The following is a 16775-nucleotide window of genomic DNA, read 5'->3' as shown; positions in this document are numbered from 1 at the left end:
TGTTTTGATTACTATGGCTTTATAGTAGAGTTTGAAATTTGGTATTGATATTCCTCCAGCAGTGTTCTTTCCGTTGAGGAGCGTTTTTGCTATTCGGGGTCTTTTATTGTTCCATATGAAATTCATAGTCTTTAAGCATGAATGAAATGACTATATTTGCATTCTAAAAAGATCACTTTGGTTACTATGGACAAGAATTGAGAATGAGTAGATGCAGGAGTATCATTTAAGTCTCTTTAATTGGGGCAGAGATGATGATGGTCCTTACTAAAGTGGAAGTGGTTGATGTGGAGAGAAGAAGACAGATTTGAGACCACTGGTATTTTGAAGACAGGGTTGACAACTTGTTGATGGAACAGTTGTAGGATTGTGAGAAAAAGGAAGGAAACAAATGGAATATGAGGTACTTGGCCCTAGCAGTCAGGACAATGATGGTGGTATTTAGAGTTGCAAGCTGAGGATAGGCAGATTTGGGTCTGTTAATACTTGGTGTGAGGTCTTTTAGATGTCCAGGTGGGGGTCTGAAGAGAGTCAGGAGAACAGCTTATGAGGAAGAGAAAAAGTGTCAGGAGAGTACCTGGCATTTTGAAATCCAAGGTGTTTCAAAATGTGGGGAGTCAATGAAGGTGAGTCAATGAAGGTGAGGACTGATATTGACCTTAGGAGTCTATGAGGCCAGGAAGGTGTTGGGAATGTCGACGAATGCCCTGATGTCATGACGCCGGAAGCGGAAGGTCTTGGGAACGTTGACAAGGGGTCCTGCGGAATGCAGAAACAGAAGTCTTGGGATGGATTGAAGACAGAATGAGATGCAGAAGAGAAGCAGGTGTAGTAAGAAACAGCATGGTTGGGAAGGGCTTTTATTACAGAGCCAAGAATTTAAGAAGGAGGAGTGTTTTGATAAAGAGGTGGGGAGTCTTTGTTTTATCTTCGTTTTTAGAGAAGATATGTTTCCCTGCTGATCCCCAAGGAAGGGGAAAAAGATAAGAGTTTTATCACCTTGAAACTGCTGTTCTCAGTTTTTAAAATGATTTGGCGTGGTGGTGGATTGAAAGTTTTGGCGGCCTCACCATCTTTGAGGAGCCTTTGTCATTTTATTTTTCTCCTTTTGGCTTGCTTAGACTTATTGTTTATCTGATAGATTTTTATCTTTCCCATTTCTGGTAAATGGTGATTATTAGGAAGTTGAACCAATTGTGTATGAAAAGTGCAAAAGACATTTAACAGGGAATGTGTTTCCCAAGGCCCATTGTTTTTCACAGAAAGGAAACCACTGACTTCTTGTTACATCAGTGAAGATAAAATTATTTTGTGAACACTGTACTCCTTTTATGGCTAACATTTTTCATAGTGTGATCAAAAGAAATTATGAAAACAAAAAGAATGAGAAGTGTAGACTTTTGCTGAATGGAGATTTATTCAGGGAAAATATTTGGAACAAAACCTAATTTCTCATGACATTTTAAAATTCCTGTGATTGTGGAAGTAGTTGCTACAATTTGTGGAAAAGTACAGCTGAAGGAAGCGAAGTTGGAAGTGTATATATATATATATATATATATATATATAGCTTTTAATAATCTCTCGAAATATAAAAGAAAATTTCATCTAATTTTAAGGGAGGAGGAAGAGGGAAGGGGATGTGGGAGGAAATGAGGGACAGGGTAACACTGTTCCAAAAGAAATGTACTCATTACCTTATGTAACTAACCCTTCTGTACATCACCTTTACATAAAATTTATATTAAAAATAATTTTAAGGGAGGAAATGACCAATACAGGATGTTAGGAATATATACTTTCAGTCTGAAACATGAGGATGAAATGTGTATTTTGGTAAATATAGTTAATGTTATAGGAGAACATATTTAAGGGGTAGAGTACATGTATACAGCCTAACATCTCTTCTCCCATTGTAAATTCATGTAAGTATACTTGAAATTTATGTAAAAAGTCCCAGCTGGGTTGATGGCACGTGCTTGTAATTCCAGCTACTTGGGAGACAGAAATAGGAATCTTAAGGTTCAAGACTAGCTCTTACAGAAGCATAAGACCCTTTTTGACATCTAAGGACAAAAGATCTCAGTCAAGGCTCAAGTGCTTGCCTAGTAAGCACAAGGTCCTGAGTTCAAACCCCAGGACCTCCCCTCCCCCTAAAAAAAAAAGCTAAGATGACTACAAGATGATATGATAAGAGATTTGAGCTCAACTGTTTTTGAGGTCAATTTGAGCTTCAACTATTGAATTTCTCAGTTTGGATTTTGTTCTGGTCTTTGTCCCATTCCACAAAACAAAACAACCCTCTAAATCTGTCTTTGGCAGTAAGGAAGCCTCCTGTTTTCTGAGCTTCTAAGAAATTTACATGTGGACTAGAGTCTCAGAATAGCTGGAGATTATAAAATGTTTGGGTTGTAAGAAAGTAACCCTTCATGCTAGCTCCAGTGGTTCACGCCTGTAAATACTAGTTACTCAAGAGGCTGAGATCTGAGATTTATGGTTTGAAGCCAGCCTTGGCAGTAAAGTCTGTGAGACTCTTCATCTTCAGTTAACCACTAAAAAGCTTAAATGGGAGCTGTGGTTCAAGTGGTAGAGTGCTAGCTTTGAGCAAACAAAACTTAGGAATAGCACTTCCTGAGTTCAAGCCTCAGGATGGGCACACACAGGCAACCCACCTCTCCCCCCCCCAAAAAAAAAAAAAAAACAACCAACAGAAAAGAAAGTAACACTTTCACTAGTGTGGTGATCTCAGTCTTTAAAAGAAATCTGCATATGATTGGTACATGGTCTACATTTCCCTTGTAATGTTACTTGTTTTATAATGCCCCTTTCTGTCCTCCTACTTCTGGATGAGGGCAAGAATAAGCCATTCTTCAGAGGGCAGATAGTCTGGGATTTCACTTACATGCAGGACCCAAGTGGTTAAACTCATAGTGTGGTAGGTTGTCTGTAGGGGCTAGGCAGAGGAAAGGGGTGGGGGTGAGAAAGGATTACTGTGTAATGAGTAGAGTCAATTTTATAAGATAAAGAGTTCTGGAGATGGAAGATGGTGGTGATTGAACAACAATGTGACTTTTTAACGTTGTACTTACAATGCTTAAGATGGAAATTACGTGTTACTTCAATTTCAATAGTGGAAAAAAAGTAAATGATAGTACCCTTTTTGGCAAATATTATTAAGGACTCAAGTCACTAAATCATTATATAGTGATTTGCTGTTCTTTCGTTATGGATGTGTAAGATTCCTAAAAAGTGAAAATTTTATCAGAAATTTTTTTATCTCTCAGAGGTGTCAGACTTCAAACTTTGCCTGTAGGAGCAAAGAGCACAGTGTATCTGGAAAAGACATTTTGTGTTGTTTTGTTTTGTCTATTTAGAAATATTTATTGGGTACTCATTGTGTCGAAGGAACAACAGTGACAGCATTTGTTGAATGATACCTGCCAGCTATTGTTCTAAGTTTACACTTAAAAACACTTGAGAAACTCAGCACTTCATAATCTAACAACGCTGGAGGGTGTTCTCATTTTGCAGTTGAGAGACCTGAGGCTCTTGAGTGGGTAGGTGGTTTTCTACTTTAAAAGCAATTTGAGAAGAATTTCAATACATAGAAATGAAGGGAAGACATACTGGATAGCAGAAAGCTAGCAGGTAGATTGGGGTGTAGGAATGAATAAGATGTATTTATAACAGAGCAAGGTTCGGCTTGACTGAAGTCTGAATAACCTTAGGGAGATGGGCTAGTGGTTCTTCTCTTAGAATCCTGACTTCCAGCAGCATGAGCTCAGACTTTTTATTCTGTAGCATTGATAGGAATGAATTACCCATGAGGGAGATTGTATGTATGGAAGCAATATTTGAAATGCACTGGAGAACCTAAGAGTGGAAGCCACAGACTAGGTAGAAAGACCACTTAGAATGCTGATTTTTTTTACATTTCAGTATTGCAGTGACTGGTAATTGAGGAGTAAGTTGAGAGACAGACAAGAAATGAGAGGCATGACTGTGTAGTCACAAGAGAATATGGAGGCTCTCTGGAGCATGAGTGTGTTAAGGCAGACCTTTTCTGTGTGTGTGTGTGTGTGTGTGTGTGTGTGGCTTCCACATACACATGCATATAATAGTTACCTGATTTATAAATCATGTGCGGTTTTAGCTTTAGCTTTGAAAACGGAGGATGCTTAGAGCTCCGTGTGAAAAAATGTCTTCACAAATGAAACCGCCTTCATAGAAGGAGGAATTTGGCCTTGGCTGAAGGTTTGAGGTTGGGTAGCTTCTTCCTGTTTATGAGATGAGGCAGAGCTGGTCTGGAGACTGGAGAGTAGAAAAGTCTCAACTCTGTCAGAGGGAATTTAGTAGGTTGATCATCATTCTGTAGAGAGGTATAGAGTAAGGTAATGTAACCATATTAGTCTTTTATACAAATAACTCAGGAGCTCTTTTACACAGCATTGGTTGTAGAGTAGACTGAAAGTTGAGTTGTTTAAACAGAAAATTTGTTTAAAATTTTGAGGGAAGATCTATACCTTAAATATTTTATGAGTAAATGTATGTGTTTATAGTTCTGATCTATTCATATACAGGCAAAAATTTTTAAATAATGTTTTTAGGATATTTTGTCTTTATTAGATTATAGAAGCAAAGCATTTTCCTTGTAAACATTTTTTATATAACATTTGACTAAATTGTATAATTGTAGCAAATAAACACATTTCCTACAATTTTGGAACAGTTTACTCTTGGTAGGCACACAGCTCTGTTGTTTGGAGAAAAATGAGATGGTATATTGGAGAGGACCCTCATTCCTCCTAAAGAAACTGATGTTCAGGTATAACTTGTTCATGACTTTAAGATGGACAGGAAACCCATTAAAAAAAATCCAATCCTTTCTCCATTCTAAAGAGTTGCAAGGTAATAGGGAGTAATATGTCAGATATTAGGAAGTTGTAAAGAAATTATAGTAGAGAGAGAAAGAGAGAGAGAGAAAGAGAGAGGAAGAGAGGGGAGAAGGGGACGGAGAGGATGCATTTGCACAAGAGAGCAAGTGTTGGTACTGGGACTTGAACTCACACTATCAAAGGGCTTTCTTGCTCATAGCTGGCCCTTTACCACTTGAGACACACCTCCACTTTTTTTTTTTCTGTATAATTGGAGATAAGAGTCTTGGATTTATCTGCCTGGCCTGTCTTTGAGCCTCAATCCTCATATCTTAGCTTCTAGAGTAGCTAGAATTACAGGCATGAGCCACTGGCACCAGGCTTAGTTTCATTAATAAAATTCACATATGACTATATGCCATCAATTTAGTGTGTACAATTTATACTATATATTCACCAAACTGTACAATCAGCACCAAGATTGAATTTTTTTTAGGAGAATACTTCCATTATTCCCTAAGAGAAGCCTTGTATTTAGCAGTCTCTCCCATCTTCTTTCTGTCCTGGCAACCAGGATTATGCCTTCTTTCTAGATTTGTCTACTCTGGACTTTTTTTGTGTATGTGTATGTGTAGGGGGGTGTCTGTGGAACTTAAACTCAGGGCCTGGGCACTGTCTCTGAGCTCTTTTGCTCAAAGCTGGTGCTTTACCACTTTGAGCCACAGCGCCACTTCTGGTTTTCTGGTGGTCAATTTGAGATAAGAGTCTCCTCCCCAGGCTGGCTTTTAACTGTGATCCTCAAATCTCAGCCTCCTGAGTAGCTAGGATTACAGGCATGAACCACCGGCGCCCAGCAGCTCTGGACATTTTATATAAATAGAATCGTGTAAAATGTGTTTGTTTAAGAATGACGTCTCAGTATAATGTTTTTAAGATAGGTAACAGTGGAATTAGAAACTCACTTGAACAGGAGTTTTTCAGTGTTGTTTGCTTTTTGGTGGTTAATTGGAAATAAGAGTCTCATGGGTCTTCCTGCCCTGGCTGGCTTCAATCAAACACAGTCTTCAGATCTCAGCCTTCAGAGTACCTAGTATTACAGACATGAGCCATGGCACCTGGTCTGTAAATAAGTGATTTTTCTCTTAGGTTTTTCTGGGTTTTCCAAAATTATACAAGCATTTATTAATATTATACTGAGAAAAATTAAATCACTTTTAGCCAGGTGCTGGTGGCCTATGCATATACTCCTAGCTACCCAGGAGGTTGAGATTTGGGAATTGTGGTTTAAAGCTAGGCCAGAGAAAAATCTGTTTCTCTTACCAACAATTAACCACCAAAAAGCTTGAAGTGCAGGTGTGGCTTAAGAGGTAGAGTGCCAGTCTTGAGCAAAAAAGCTAAGCAACAGCACACAGGCCCTGTGTTCAAGCCCAATTACTAAAACAAAAACAAAAAAAAATTTTTTTTGCAATATACTTGAGAAAGATTTTGGCAGGTGGCAAAAAAGAACATTAGTCCTTAAAGGATTTTCATTGTCTTGTTTTCTGTCGCTATATAGATTGTTTTCTCTGTATATTTGAGACATTTATATTTAATTTATTTGTGTCTCTGGGTATTTAACCTGTAAGATAAGTGAATTCTTGACCAAAGTGTAAGTTATAATACTAATTGTATTAGCTATGTGTATTAGATGGCAGCTGCTATACTGTTAAGAACATTTGTTTTAAACTTAGCTGTTATTAACCATATTTCCTTCTTTTTTGCCTTTCAGCCTTCAACATTCCATATTCTGCTTCATACATGGAGAATCACTCCTCCTTTGCTCCTGTGTACCTACTTGAGTGCCTGTAAAGAATAAGCTCCTGGTTGAAAAGGTTTCTAGATGGATCCTTTTCAAATTTGTTGTCTTTTCTACAAACTCTGTGCCTCAACATCCATTTCTAAGTGGTAAGAATACACTTAAAAAATAATTACGAATTCTAAAGTGTTTGCACTGCTTTCCCTCTTTTCTAGGTCTCTTCTTTTTCTCTTTTTGTCAGTATTGGGCTTGAACTCAGGGCATGGGCTCTGTCTCTGAGCCTCTCTGTGCTCAAGACTAGCATTCTACCACTTGAGCCACAGCAGCACTTCCGGCTTTTTCCATTTAATTGGAGATTAGAGTCTCCCTGGGCTGTCTTGGAACCATGATCCTCAGATCTCAGCCTCCTAAATAGCTAGGATTATAGGCGTGAGCCACCCATGTCTGGTGTTGAGCAACTTTTTATGTGTGTACTTTGTATAATTTCTGTGTAAGGCTAAGGAAATTATAATGGTACTGTCTTTTCCTATCTAAAAGTAATTGAGTCTGAATCATGAACACATACCTTAAATCCTAATGATTACAAATTAAGTCAGTGTTTATGGACATAATAAGAGGTATGTAATGCAAAAGCACTGTGTGTCTTTTATATTTTAGTATTTCTTTCTGAAACCATAGATGTCATCTTTCCCAGCAGGTTTTGTGGATATCTCTGAGGTTTACTTAGAACACGTCTGTTGGAAGAGATGGCAGAGGGGGAAGGTGGAACAGAAAAAATTGCTAAATTGGAGACTGTAAAAGTAAAATATTGAAGTAGGTGTATTTTGAGGGTGTCAGCAGATATTTACCAAATGAATGCCTACTATTTATGAATGAAACTACATAGTGATATTTAGCACACAGTAAAAAAGTAAATCATCATATGAGGACTATAGTGTTAGATGAGACAGAATGCTAATATGAAGAATGGAGAATAGGGTACAGGTTAGTCTAGTTTTTATGATTAACTGCATCACCTTATTTATTTATTTTGTGTCAGTGTTGGGGCTTGAACTTGGGGCCTTGAACCTATTCCTGAGTTTTTGCTCAAGGATAGTGCTCTACCATTTGAGCACAGCTCTACTTCCAGCCTTATGATAGTTAATTGGAGTCTTACAGACTTTTCTGCCAAGACTGGTTTTGAACTGCAGTCCTTAGATCTTATCCTCCTCAGTAGCTAGGATTACAGGTGTGAGCTACCAGGGCCTGGTTTATACATGTTCTTGAGTGTAAGCTAACAGACTTAGTAAACCTCATTTTTCTCATCCATGAAATGAATGAGTTATATATACCAAATGATTTTTAAGGGCATTTTTTCTGTGATTTTTGTATACTTAATACTTTAATGAATAAATTGATAGACACTTTTTATAGACACTTTGGTTTATTTTTGATAATTGTGAGACAAGAATAAGGTCTATCTCAACTATTAGAGTATTTTTCACTAACTATTTGAAATTAATGTCTTTAACTTCTGCTTGAAGTTGATGTCTTTCTTTTAATCTTTTTTTTCTATATTCTTACTATCTTCTGCAGACCTGTAGAACATTCTTACATTTGATTCAGATGTATTCTGCCTACTCTTGTACTGTATTAATTCTCATACTTTTTGGCCTATTTATTGTCTATTTTTTCCCCTTAGTTACTTTCTAGGGTTACTCTATGTTAAGTCAGTGGTTCTGAGTACCCCCCTCACTCCCTGTAACTTCCTGTCTTTGACCTTATTAACTGTATAGCTTTGGCCAGGTTTTTGAAGTCTATAAAAGATCAAACATCCATATATAAGTATACAAAATAAACTATAAGTTTATATAAGCCATATATAATATGTAAACTTAATTTACATATTATATATAAACTTACATATATATGTGTAAACTTAGTTTACATACTATATATGGTTTATATAAACAAACTACTGAAGTCAAAAGAAGATCTGTTATGTGTATATGTATATCTATCTATCTATCTTTTTTTTTTTTTCTTGTTTCATTCCTAGCACTTGAACTCGGCCTGGGTACTGTTCCTCAGCTTTTGTTGTTGTTGTTGTAGGTTGTGGGGGCTTGAACTCTGGGCCTGGGTGCTGGCCCTGAGTTCTTCAGCTCAAGGTGAGCGCTCTGTCACTTGAGCCACAGCTCTGCTTCTAGCTTTTTGGTGATTAATTGGAGATAAGACTCTCATGGACTTTTCTGCCAGGGCTGGCTTTGAACGATGATCCTCAAATCTCAGCCTTCTGAGTAGCTAGGATTACAAGTATGAGCTGGTACCTAATTACAAGTATAGGTTAGAAATTTTTGAATTTTTCTTAAAAAATTTCCTTACTATTTGAAAATTTTAAATAAACAGACTGAAGCTGGACATGGTGGTATACCTGTGGTCCCAGATACTCAGGGGAGGAGACAGGAGGGTCAGGGTTTTAGGCTAGCCTGTTGTCAAAAGTTAGCAAGAGACCTTATCTGAAAACTAAAGAAGGACTTGGTAAGGCTTAGCTGATAGACCCTCAGTTTAATCCTTAGTATTACAAAAATAAACAAACAAAAAAACCCTCAAACAAAACCCCACAAAAACAAAAGATAACACAGAAATCAAGAACAACAACAAAAACTGATAAAAAGAATCCCTTTATGTTTACTATCCAGATTTAATAAATTATCAGGTCTATATCAGGTCATCATTTGTATATATCCCACCAAATTTCTTCTTGTGCCTTTACTTGAAATCAAATCCTAGATGTTATATGACTTATTAGTATTTAAATATGTATCAATAGGACTTTATAAAAAAGAGAAAGGGGATACTACCATTATCCCTGTTAAAAGAAAATTCCAGTTATTAAATATCCAAATAGTATTGATTTTAATTTTCTTTTTTGTTTTTATTGTTATCATAAAGGGGAGTTTTATAGTTATACAAGGGAAGCAAAGAGTACATTTCTTTCTTTTTTTAAAAAATTATTGTTTTAAATTTATGTGGTACTGAGGAATCAAACTCAGGGCCTCATCCATGATAAGCAAGCCACCTTCCCAGCCAACAGTGCATTTCTTTTTGGATAGTATCACCCCTTCTGTATCTCCTAATTTTTCCCTCCCATCCTCACTCACAAGTTATATAGTTCATTTTCAACAAGGTATCCACTGAGTACCATTGCTGTATTTGTTCAGTCTTTTCCCCTCCATTTCTGCGCCTTTGAGTTCTCTTGTAAATTATAAAAATTGTTCATTTGATTGGCTCTGGAATTGTAGCACTCATCCGCATTGCAAGTGGTTTGTTTTGCTCTTAAGATTCCTTCTCGCCATCCTCCTCTTGTTTCTGAATCTAGGTCTCTCTATGCAGCCTAGGCTGGCCACCATGCTCCTGCTCAGCTTCCTTCCTGAGTGTTGAGGTTATAGCACCTCTCCTTTTTTCCCCCTGAAAATTTATTTGCTGAAGAGATGGGGTCATTGTCCTATAGATTTGGGTTTTCCTATGAGGTGTTTGTATTTCTTGGTAACTGGTACAGTAGTTGGGTCCAGAGAGTTGATCATATTCAAGTTTTTTTGGCAAGTCTGAAGATTTAGATATGATAACATGCTGAGACACCTGTCTCTGCATGTATCTGTCTAATGTCCAAACATCTAGCTGTCTCTCATTTTGTGCTGATAAAGACTGACTCACCAATGGCAATTGGATCAGGGTTTGGGAAATTCTTTTCTGTAGGGAGGCAGTTAGTATATATTTGTGGACTTAATCATGTTCAATAATACTACATAGGTTTATTTCCTCAGCTTTTGACAACTGTCATTCTGTTCTGTTTTCTTTCTGTGACTCTGCCTTATAAGTGGAACCATACAGATACAGTACTTACACTTTCATTACTAACATATTTCCCTCAGCATAATGTGTTCAAGGTCATCTATGTTGTAGCTTGTGTCAGAATTTCAACCCTTTTTATGGCTGAGTGATTGCATTATTCATAGATACCACTCTTTGTAATCCATTGATAGTTTCTACCTTTGAATTGTGGCAATGTTATTGTGAACATTGCAGTTTGTTACACTCTTATTTTTATAATAAAGTTTCTAAATGTAGTCCATACTAAAGAGAAGGTGATTATCTTTTTTTTTTTGGTCTGGTTGTGAGGCCTGAACTCTGGGCCTGGGCGCTGTCCCTCAGCTCTTCAGCTCAAGGCTAGAGCTTTACCACTTGAGCCACAGCACCACTTCCGGCTTTTTTCTTTTTGCTTATGTGGTGCTGAGGAATCGAACCCAGGGCCTCAGGCATGCAAGGCAAGCACTCTACCACTGAGCCGTCTTCCCAGCCCGTAAATGCTGAATTTTTTATGTTGTAGTTTTCAACATATGTAATTTTCAAACATAAATCTTTTAGTTTATTTGGATCACCTCTTGAATTAAGTGACTACTTTTGTCACGGTTGTAATGAATGGATTGGGTGGTTATAATACTTTTGGTTCTATACTGAATGGAATTTATTTTTGCCATCTAAAATGTGGTAGAGACTAAACCTTTAAATCTATTTAAAAAGTTTCTTGAAATCACATTTCAAGTTTTTAGTGTTTCAATAATATTAACTAATAAAAGTATTTTGACTGGGGCTGGGAAGGTGGCTCAGTGGTAGAGCGCTTGCCTTGCATGCCTGAGGCCCTGGGTTCGATTCCTCAGCACCACATAAAACAAAATGAAAAAAGCCGGAAGTGGCGCTGTGGCTCAAGTGGTAGAACACTAGCCTTGAGCTGAAGAGCTGAGGGACAGTGCCCAGGCCCAGAGTTCAGGCCCCAAGACCGGACCTCCCCCCCCCCCCCCCCCAAAAAAAAAAAGTCTCATGGACTTTTCTGTCCAGGCTGGTATCAAACAGTGATTCTTAGATCTTGGCCCCTTCAGTAGCTAAGATTATAGGCATGAGCCCTCAGCCCCCAGCCTAAGTTCATTTATTTTTATTTGTAATAACTTAATAATTAGTCTAGGATGTAATATGTAATATTATATGTAATATATGTAATGTTATATGTAATAGTTTCTTCCTTTTCTATTAGTAATTCTAAGTTTCCATTAAGTAATTCTAAATTGATTTGTTTTAAGTTAAAAAAGGCTATTCATTATTGTCTTTTTTTTTTTTTTTGTGCTACCCGTGGGGTTAGAACTCAGGCCTGGGTGCTGTCCCTTGAGGTTTTTTGCTTAATGCTAGCATGATACCACTTGAGCACAGCTCCACTGTTGCTGTCTTTTGGTTCTTAATTAGAGATAAGAGTCTCATTGATTTTTCTGCTGGGCTGGCTTTGAACTGCAGTTTTCAGATTTCAGCCTCTGGAGTGGCTAGGATTACAGGTATGAACCGCCTGGCTTATTTCTACTTAAATATAAATGGTAGAATACTATGGCTAGCATAGTGGTAATCCCAGGTATACAGGAGGCTGGCCAGGCAAAAGAGAGTATCTAAAAGATAACTAAATCTAAAGGGGCTAGAGATAAGGCTTAAGCAGTAAAGCCTTGTAAGTACAAGGTCCTGAGTTGAAACCCCAGTACCACTAAATTAAAAAAGAAAGAATAGCCAGGCGCTGGTGGCTCACGCCTGTAATCCTAGCTACTCAGAGGCTAAGATCTGAGGATCGTGGTTCAAAGCCAGACCAGGCAGGAAATTCTGTGAAACTCATCTCCAATAAACCACCAAAAAACCAGAAGTGGCACTGTGGCTCAAGAGATAGAGTACTCGCCTTGAGCTGAAGAGCTGAGGGACAGCGCCCAAGCTCAGATTTCAAGCCCCATGACTGACAAAAAAATAGAATAAAGAATAAACAGTAGAATACTCTATACCTTTCTCCAATACATTGTGAAGGCCATTTCTTAGTTGTTTTTTTTGGTCAGTTGTTGGGTTTTGAACTCTAGGCCTGGATGCTGTCCCTCAGCTCTTCAGCTCAAGGCTAGCACTCTACCACTGGAGCCACAGTGCAACTTAATTATTGCCAGGCTCATCCTAAGGAACCTGGCTGCTTTCTCAACCATGTAGTGTGAGTGCCTTTGTATCTAGATATAACTTAGTCAACAAAACGTTAAAATTTCCAAAGAAATTTCATTGTAGTATTAATTGCCATTTTTCATTACGATAGAAATTGAGTATCTTTTCAGAGTGAGAGTACATTTCATATTTTTCCGTTAACTATTTTTTTAGGCCTTTCTTTAGATTTGTTGTTGTTTTTTTTTGTCGATGATAGAGCTTGAACTCTGGGCCTGGATGCTGTCCCTGAGCTTTTCAGCTCAAGGCTAGTGCTCTACCTTTGAACCCCAGTACCACTTCCCCTTTACTGGTGGTTAATTGGAGATAAGAGTCTTACGGACTTTCCTGCCTGGGCTGGCTTTGAACTGTGCTCCTCAGATCTCAGACTCCTGAGTAGCTAGGGTTACAGGCCTGAGCCACCAGTGCCTGGTAGATTTGTTGTTTTTACTTTGTGAGCTTTTTACATATTAGGACTATCAACCTTTTATATTTCTTTTTCTTCACAGTTCAGTAGAGATATTCTCTAATCTGTTTTCCACCTGCCTCATTTTTTCCCTCCTCAGTCTTTTATTTATTTATTTTGTAGGTTGTAGGGCTTGAACTGAGGGCCTGGGCACTACCCTGAGCTCTTTTGCTCCAGGCTAGTGCTCTACCACTTTGAGCCACACTTTCACTTCTGGTTTTCTGGTGGTTAATTAGATGTAAGAATCTCACAGACTTCCCTGCTTAGGATAGCTTTAAACCACTATCCTCAGAGCTCAGACTCCTGAGTAGCTAGGATTATATGTGAGAGACACCAGTGCCTGGCTTTCATTCTTTTCTATTATACATTTATTTTTCTAGCTAAGTGATCATTCTCTAATGAGTTCTAGGCCAGAGGCCCAACTCCAAGGCTTCCAATATGTCAGTTTTGGCTCCTCACTCCAATATGCCAGATAAATAGAGTAGTGATGAAGGGCGGAGAAAGGAGATTTATTTCATGGCAGGAACATGCAGAAGGAAGAGGCAAATGTTTCTATCACCTTATCTTAAGGATACAGAGAGAGGTAAGCTTTATGTTTAAGCAGAATAAGAATTTTGGCAGGGGGTGAAAGGTATACATAATTAAGCAGTTCCTACTGGAGTAAGGCCTCCTTGATCATTATCTGGTTCTGCAGAAGTTTTATCAGTGTCATCACTTGAGATAAGCAATCTGGTTCCCATGAGATTATTATTCCTGCCCCAGAGTGCAGCCTCATCATTATAAAAATTGCCCTCACTGGGAGTGGGGGGGGGGCGGGGGGGAGGGGTAGTTTGTTCTACAGGGTTCTTTTGTTCATTGGGATAGCTTTTAGGGTATACCATAGAGATGCCAATGATAACTTTTTTCTTGCTGGAACCCAAGGTGATTGTAGGAAAGAGACTCAACAAAAAGATATAAAATGGATGCAGGCATACCTAACCTTTCTCTTGGCTTTGGAGACAATGTTGTACTGTTAGTGCTTTTTAGCAAAAGCAATTGCTAAGGTACCTTAAAATTTGGTATTTGATAACTTATACGTATTCTGACTATTTCTTTAAATGTGCCCCAGGTAGGACTTGACTTTATCCATATTATTGCTGTTTTTATGTTCTTTTCATCATGTAATGGTGTGACCACTTTCCTAGTTGAGAAATTGAAGTGACCTTTTGTGGCTTTATTTATTATTAGTTTAGCAAGTCCTTGTTGCATATCTACCAGGATTTATGTACTGAGTTGGTCTCTGATTAACAAAGTCATAATCATAGCTCTCTGGCAACTAATGGGGAAATCCATAGTGAACAGACACAGATCTAAATGTGTGATTACATAGTCAAAAAAGAACTGAAAGGTTAGATTGGAGGGGTTATATGTTGCTTTTTGATTAAATGACATTTAGATTGAAAGTTGAAGAGTGATTAGGGTAACCTGCTGATCAAAATTAGTTTTTAGACTTAAGAAACAGTATGGAAGGAAGCAAAGGCAGGAAAGGAGATGAAAAGGCCAGTTTGACTGGCTGGTAAGTAGAGGAGTGGAAAGGGAATGTTAAGTCATCTGGTTTACTTTAATGATCTGTATTTGGGAGGATAAGTGGGGAGGATCCCTTGTGCCAGGCTAGCCTGGGCAGTATCCTATCTCCAACCATGATGATCTATGAAAGGAAGTGCATGATTAGATTTGTTCAGTTGTGAAATCCTTTTCAGTCTACTTCAGGTCATTACAAATTGCTGTGTATGTGTGTGTGTGTGAGTGTGTGAGTGTGCGCGTGCACACGCGCGCGCTTGTACATTCCTAGGCTTCCACTTGTGGCCCTGGAGCTGTTCTGAGATTCTTTTGCTCAAGGCTAGAGCTCTACCGCTTGAGCCACAGCTTCACTTCCGGCTTTTTATAAGTAGTTTATTGGAGATAAGAATGTCAAGGCCTTTCCTGCCTGGGATGGCTTCAAACTGTGATCATCTGATCTCAGCCTCCTGAGTAAGGAGGGTAACAGACATGAGCCACAAATGCCTGGCTTGTTCCACATATTTTTATGCCCAGTGACTTATTTAGGAAACTTTTTCTGAATTACTTAGATTTTAAAAACATTGGTCCTACCTCATGTAATTTGCTAACAAAAATTAACTTAGAAATCACAGATTTGTTCATATATTATTCTTCTCCCAAAAAGTTATGGTAGCTTCTTCACAGCGAAAGAATGAGGTCAGTATCTGTAATGGAATGATTTAAAAATTTTTTTTAAAGGCTTGTGGCTTTACCTTTTGGTGAGGACTGCTTTGTTTAGGCAATGAGGACTGATTATTTTTTGCCTCTTCCATCATAATATCTCTGCCCTCAGACCTCTTCCCTCCCCTACTTTTTTTATTTCTTAAAGGCTGAATCCTAACAATTTCTTCACTCAGATGATTTTTTTTCTTAACCTGTGACTTGTTTTCATTTGTTGATATGTATGTCAGTTTTAAGATTCATTATAGTCTTTGCTATATTAAAGCATGTATATGTATTTATTTGGAATACAAAGAATTGTATGTTTTTCAGTTTAGAGCTGAGAGAGACTCAAATTTATGGACTTGTATGAGAGTAGGGGAGAGCAGCCATGGAAATTTCTTTTAAAACAGTTTCAATTTTAACAGGTATCTTGCCTAGAATTATCAAAGAGTGACCTCATTCAGAGTTAGACAGAGCTTACCTTTTGAAGCATTCAGTGTACTTCATATAATACATAAGAGTCTACATTTTTTTGACAGAAGTATGCTTCTGTGGAGTATTAGAAAATTCTTCTGACTTGAAGTAATGGTATATTTAGAGCATAAAATATTCAATTTCCATGGTGGCAGAGAATGGCCAAAGAATATGGAACATTATTGAAATGTATACTGCTCTTATTTGAGACATCTGGTGGACTAAGTGCCCACCACACTTTCTAGCATGTTTCTAGTTTCAATGTCATAGTCCATGCATTTTTTAATAAAGATTAGTATATTTGATCTAACCCTTGAGTGTTATGTTTCTGTTGTGAAGAGAAGGGTGCAACTGTACATACATAGCTTGCAGAATGATCTTAAGTCCTTTTTTTTTTTAACCCTCTGTGATGCTGGAAATTGAGTTCAGGGCATGCCAGGCAAACATTTTATGCCTAAGCCATACCCCCAACTCTGGTACTCATCTTAAAAGAAAAATCCCTTTTCTGTCAGGCATCCTTGGCTCATGCCTATAATCATAGCTATTCTGGAGGCTGAGTTCTGAGGATCGAGGTTCAAAACCAGCCCACAAAGGTGAAAGGCCATGAGACTCTTATCTTCAATTAACTACCAGCAGCTGGAAATGGACCTGTGGCTCAAGTGGGAAAATGCTAGTCTTGAGCATAAAAGCTCAGACCCTGAGTTCTTGCTCTAGGACTGGCATACAAAAAAAGATGCAAACAACTAAAAATTCCTTTTTCATTGACTTTTTCTCTTTTCCTTGCTTTCTTCAATTGAAGTTAAAAAATCACTTTGTCTGTGTTATTGGATCAACTATAGTAGGTCCATTATGTTGTTTTTTACTTGTGAGGAAATTTCTTTGAAAAATAATTTTTTTTTTT

General features: G+C 37.9%; 1 protein-coding gene across 1 annotated transcript in view; it reads left to right on the top strand.

The window, feature by feature from the left end:
- Fryl (FRY-like) overlaps positions 1–16775 on the top strand; it is a 224823-nt gene that overhangs the window by 30295 nt on the left and 177753 nt on the right. Inside the window, exon 2 of the mRNA XM_013008917.1 lies at positions 6643–6818. The gene's annotated coding sequence lies outside the window, so the exon portion shown is untranslated. The remainder of the gene's footprint in view (positions 1–6642; positions 6819–16775) is intronic.

The sequence above is a fragment of the Dipodomys ordii genome, unplaced genomic scaffold (assembly GCF_000151885.1).
Source record: "Dipodomys ordii isolate 6190 unplaced genomic scaffold, Dord_2.0 Scaffold8, whole genome shotgun sequence".
NCBI classification, from domain to species: Eukaryota; Metazoa; Chordata; class Mammalia; order Rodentia; family Heteromyidae; genus Dipodomys; species Dipodomys ordii.
This window is presented reverse-complemented; position numbering and strand designations above follow the sequence as displayed.